Consider the following 6,460-nt stretch of genomic DNA (forward strand, 5'->3'; position numbering starts at 1 on the left):
GGTCCAGTTCTGCCATATTCTAATAACTTTTCTCTTCTGTGCCTCTGGCGGGTCATAGACAACATATCTATCTATTTATCTCTCTTCTATCTCTCTCTCTCTCTCTCTCTCCATTTGTATGTAACTTACTAAAATAAGTTACAAAAAATATATACCTATAGTAATTATTTCACAGTATCTCACAGTTTAGATATACCACATTTCCATTATCCATTCTTCAACTGTAGGACACTTCAGGGGTTTCCATTTTCTAGGCATTGAGCACAGAGAGCAGCAGTGAGCATGGTTGAACAGCATCTTCGGAGTAGGATGTCAGACCTTTGGGTATATGCCAAGGAGCGGTACAGCTGGATATCACAGGGTCAATTTATTGTTAGCCTTAAGAGTTCTCCATGCAGATTTCCACAGCGTCTGCACCAGATCTTTATCCCCATTTTAATGCCATAAATTATCTAGTGCGCATTATTTAAGAATCAACAGTGCTCTCCTCCTAAAGGCTCCTCCTAACGGCTATAAATAGGGTATTTCATGGATTAGATTTAACCTGCTTGTTACCATCATGTTTTGACATTTAAAATTAATCCCTAAACCTGTCCTGTGATCCTCAAAGGCCACACCCTCTACAAAGACCACGCCCTCTGCAAAGGTCACGCCCTCTACAAGGCCACGCCCTTTACAACAGTCACGCCCCCTAGGGAATCCCACAGTGTCACTATCTACGCATCTTTTATCTGTTCAGACTGTTCAGGGTCACATACATTTTCCTTTCTCTAGTCCCTCATTTAAAAACAAAGTAGAATTTCTCCTTTCAACATTATTCTGAGACTCCCTTATTTTACAGCCTAACCTCCCTGTTGAGTTGCTTATCTGCTTTTCCGATCTCTCTGCCTCCGTTTAATAGGTCTAGTAATTCCACTGAGCCTTTCCCCCCAGTCACCCAGGACCTTCCCTGTTAGTGCTAAACCCAATGGATGCTTTGGTCGCCACAGAACCTTCTCAAGCGTTGACCATCCAGGCCTTTCTATGATACCCTTGTTCATAACAGTCCTTGCCTTTTACACGTGCTCCTGGACTTCTCCCTAGTTTACATTTCCTCCTCTTATTCTGCCTTGCTCTGATCTTACTCCTTCTTCCTTCCGTGTGGTACTCCTGATCCTCTATCCCGAGCCCTGTTTCAGTTCCTGGTTCCGATCACCATTCACATGCTACTGGTTGTCAGTTTCATAAAGTTGGTTAGAAATGGCTTGTTCTACAACTAATAAAAAACAGGGTAGCTCAAATAAATATTACTTTGTTTTTCTTTCCTTTCTTTCATAAAGTCTGACAAGAGAGACAAGGCCTCTCACTGAACCACCCGGAACTTACCAACGGACCTCCTGGCCAGCAAGCTCTGTGGATCCACCTGTTTCTATTTCCCACTGCTGGGGTTGCAGGCCCGTCTACCATGCCTGGCTTTTTCTGTGGGTGATGGGAATATAAATTTGGATTTCATGCTAGTATAGCCAATGTTCTACCCACTACGATATTTCCCCGGCTCCCGCCATAATATTTTAAAAACCAGTTTAGATCATAGTGACCAATCTTTAGGGCTGTAACTTTCCTTTACTCTTAAATGATTCTGAGTAAGATTCCCAAGAAGACTTTCCATGACCTGAGTGTTGCTCAAAACCTCTCTGGCGTTGTCTCCTGCTTTCCCTCAATGCCTGGCTTCCTCCTACTGCCTTCTTGAAATACATCATATTCCCTTACACCATAGGAATTGCCCTTTGCTGGTTATTTCTTAAAGTTCTGAAACTATCCTCTCACCGAGCTGATCCTTGCTCACCCTCACATGTCACTTCAGATATTCCTCTCTAGAGAAGACGTTCTGATCGCCAGACCACATTGCATCCTCTGATTCAAATCACTCAGATTTTTACCTTTTGTGGCTTGAGTCACAGTTTACAAATATGAATTTATTTGCTCGACTATTTAATCAACACCACCTCCTTCCATTACAGTCCACACCCCGTGGAGAGCAGGAACCACCATGTTTGTCTTTCTCATTACTTTACCCCGGTGTCTTCACTGGGCACAGTGCTAGACACACACTAAGAACCAGGATGTATGTGCTGGATAAATATTGACACAGAATCGTGTTGACACATTGGCAAATTTTAATCAAGCAAACAAACCAAAAAAATGAATGTATTGATTTCTTATTATGTATCCAGAAGTGTTAAATGTATTGATTTCTTATGTATCCAGAAGTGTTAAATGTATTGATTTCTTATTATGTATCCAGAAGTGTTAAATGTATTGATTTCTTATTATGTATCCAGAAGTGTTAAATGTATTGATTTCTTATTATGTATCCAGAAGTGTTAAAAGTCCAAATAAAGGGAGAGCTAGTAACTTTAAGGAGAGTGCATGCCAATGTTCTTGGGGTGGGTAGTAGACTGTCTTAGGTGACGTTTGATTCTTGGTTCAGGCCACCTTTTCCGACTTCTAGACTGTCTAAAACATGGGGATATTTAGAGCTAAACACTATGCTTGTAATCCCAGCCATGTGAGTAGCTGAGGCAGGAGAATTAGAAAACCAGCCTGGGTAATCTAGTGAAGACTATTCTCAAAAGAAGGAAGGAAGCAAGGAAGGAAGGAAGGAAGGAAAGAAGAAAGAAGAAAGAAAGAAAGAAGAAAGAAAGAAGGAAGAAAGAGAGAAGAAAGAAAGAAGGAAGAAAGAAAGAAAGAACAAACAAAATTGGGTACAATTAGTTTAAGATCAGTAGAGTCAGTGACTGCAGATACACACACACACACGCACACGCACACACACATGTGCACATGCAGAGAGAGAGAGACAGAGACAGAGAGACACACAGAGAGATACTTATTTCCCTCCCTCAGACTTTCCACTTTTTTTTTTTTTACCTTGGTCTTTGGTTTTAATCAGATCATCTCTGTCGTCGTCAATGTCAGATGGGCTTCTGAAAGGTTTTGTGAGCACAGATGTCACAGGTTTGACATGGAGAATGAGTACACAAGTGGTTCATGCTGGCCTGGACAGTTCCTACTCCTCCAGTGACCCCCAAATCTCCTATGTCCCTTGAAGGTTTTAACTTGATCCCCAGATTGAGGCTGGATAAGGCACAGGACAGGCTCTTCAGTCTTGTGGCTTTCTTTGGATTCAGACAAGACAGAGCCCAGACCGAAGCCTGGAAGCAGACAGGAAGCGCATGTTCATGCTTCCTGTTTCTTCCTCAGCATTCAGGGAGGCTGCATCATAGCAGTGCAGTCCTGAGTCTGGTGCTCTGCTCCGTCGGAAGTTGGGTATGAGGAACGAGATCTGCTCCCAGCAGCACACTTTCTCCACATGTTAGGTTTGCAGTGTGCTCTGGGAAAATGGAATCCTTCCCAACCTTCTGTGTCGGAAATGCATGTGCGGTTCCCAGATATTGACTCCAGGATGAATCATAGTGAGGTGGTTCTTTTCCATTACTAATAGCAATTACTGAGTCCTGGGCCCTAGGTCATGGTCTGGCAGGTGCTTGGTGAAGCTGTGAAATCAATAATTTTACATAGTTCACAAAGTTTATTATATCTACATCCTGGTTTTCCAATTTACTCATTCTTTGTGTTGTATCCTCTTAAAGAGACTCGTTATCCATTCGCTTATTTTCATTTTTGCATGTATCTATAGCCACGCTTACGTGCATAAGTGTACATGTGTGTACAGATGTGTGTGTGTGCACACACACATGCATTGGGAGCCCAAAGTTGACACCATGTATCTTCTTCCATCAATCCACCAAGTGCTGGGATTATAAGCGTTGTCCCCAGCTGCCCAGCATTTGACCTGGATTCCGTTGAACAATCTCATCAGCGCTAGGAGAGACGCTCATGGAATGTCTGTCATTAAGAGTGTGGACTTTAAAAATATGATATACTTATCTTTACGTAGTCAGTCTCTTCCCCTTCAGTTTCTTTAACACTTTCACTAATATGATTTTATTCCAAAATTTCTATGCCATGGTAGAGCCTGTGCTACCACTTATACCATGAAAGGAAGACACAAAGCTCACATTTATGTATTTGTGTAAACTATAGACCTGTACTTAGTTATGCACTATGTGTGTGAGATAGATGATAGATACATACATATATAGATGTTACATATATATACATACATGATAGATACATACATAGATAATACAGATAGATACATAAATACATACATAGATATATAAATATATGACAGATTAGATAGATAAATAGATGGATAGATGATATATAGATAGAAAGATAGACAGATGATAGATAGATAGATAGATAGATAGATAGATAGATAGATAGATAGATAGATAGATAGAGGAGGTAGGAAGTAGGAAGGTGGATGTATGTATGGATGGATAGATGGATGGATAAATGAATAGATACATACATACATAGATACATAGAGCTAAAGACACAATAATTCTTTTTTTTAAAGTATAGAATAGTTTATTCAGGACATAGGGAGTTAAGGGGGTAGTAGGGGCAGAGTGGGGGAGAGGAGTTGAGGAGTAGAGGCTGGCCATGAGCACGTGCAGAGAGTGGGGTGAAGGGAATGGGGAGAGAAGGGACAAAGGGTAGGAGAGCAAGAGAGTAAGAGAGTGAGAGGACAAGAGTGACACAATGATTCTTATCAAGTTTGCTCCTTGGCATTTTCTTCTAGACCCACTCTAGTCTCTCTCTTCCTTGTTTCTGTTGCTCTCCAATTCTCCAGAATTTCAGTTTTGTCTGATCCTTATTCTCAATACCATTTTAACCTCTGGACCATGTCAGCACATTTTTCCCCCTCCAATTTATTTTTTTATTTTTAGAGAAAACAATCCAATACTGCATTCCAGTGTCCCTAAGTCTTTCATTTTCTGCCAAAGACAACTTTTCAAACAAAGGAAATGCTACTGTTACCCGCACCGTCCAGAACTTCTTAGTCAGTTTTTGAAGCTGCATTGTTCATTTTTACATGGGGCATCAAAATTATATCTGAACCATCTCACCCAGCTCTTCTCACAAAACAATGTATCCAGTTAGCTCACTCTTTTAATAAGCTAGTCGCTAAGTTTCCCCTACAACTACTCAATTATTTCTATAAACCACCGGCTCCCCCAAGCTCCAGTTGTGGGGCAGTGCTCTGTCTTGGGAATACTCCCTTTGGGAGTTCTCTCAGGAATCCCTGTAGCCCTCCGATCTAGTCAATAATGACTATTGACTCACAACGCTCAGTCTCATCTTTTGATCCAACAACCACCAAAATTGATCAAAGTACCCAAGATGGCGACCGCATTTCTTCTTGGGGATAGTTATGTCAGTTATGTGGTCAAGTCCACGTTGAAGATGGGGCGTGCCTTTCCTTTTGCTTCCTTGCCTCCTATCTGACTTGGATGGATGTACAGATGCTTAGATTATAGGACTGACGACAAATGGTCTACCTTGGAACTGGGGGTTGGGAAGCATGGGCATTGGTTGGGAAGGAAGGGGGCCACCGGGTGCTTAAGAAATGAAAGCATGGTGCTACCTACCCTGTGTATTCTTCGATATTGTGGACATATGGAGAGCACGCAGTGTGGTTTATTACTGGGAGTAGTAGGGCACTTTCAACTCTTCCTAATCTCCTATCTGGGGTGCTGTGCTGCAAACCAACACAGCTATACTTGCTCACTGTACCTTTTGTAGGGGAGCATCAAAGCTTAACAAAATACCAAAAAAAAAAAAAAATTAGAATTTGTTCCATCACTTCCGGCAGCTCTTTGAGGGCCGCCCTTGCATGTGAGACCGAGGAAGCTCAGGATGCTGGGCTGTGGTGAGCACTTTATGACACATTTAGAACATTCTTGAAGGAGAGAGGTCAGCTCAGGCCAGAGCTAACTCATCTACAAGTTGAAGCAGAGAGAAGAATTTTTGGTTTGTAACCAACAGGTTACTGGAAAGCATTCATTTGAGTTCTTGTGTTCATGGCAGTCCTAATTACATTTGTGTCCTAAGTGGATCCATGAGAAGCAACAGTCACTAACCATGGCTAAGACTGGGCTCCAACATAGTTTTTAACAACCGTCCTCTGCACGCCAGAGGCGCCAGCTCAAAGCAGCCCATCTTCAGATGGCTTCAAGAGAACATTGCCACCGCATAGGTGAGAGAGAAGGCGATGGACACAGGGAAAGATGCATGGTTTTTCTTCTTGTATACTTTATCAAGACCAGTAGGTCCCACATAGAACCCGGCTTGGACAAATAGACAGAAGACCTGCCAAGTTTCTGAAGGGATCGCATGGCCAACAAAACCACAGACTCAGTCTACAAAACTCTGGCCAGAGCCTGAAGTAATCCCAAGGCTCCAAACCAGTGCCAGCAGGAAACAGGATATAAAAACTGTGAAACCCAGAAGAAAGGTACTGCTCCAAGCCCCCCTCAGATGTGGTTATAAAGGAAAGTCGAGAGGA

Source organism: Rattus norvegicus, chromosome 14, assembly GCF_036323735.1.
Source record: "Rattus norvegicus strain BN/NHsdMcwi chromosome 14, GRCr8, whole genome shotgun sequence".
Taxonomy (NCBI): Eukaryota; Metazoa; Chordata; class Mammalia; order Rodentia; family Muridae; genus Rattus; species Rattus norvegicus.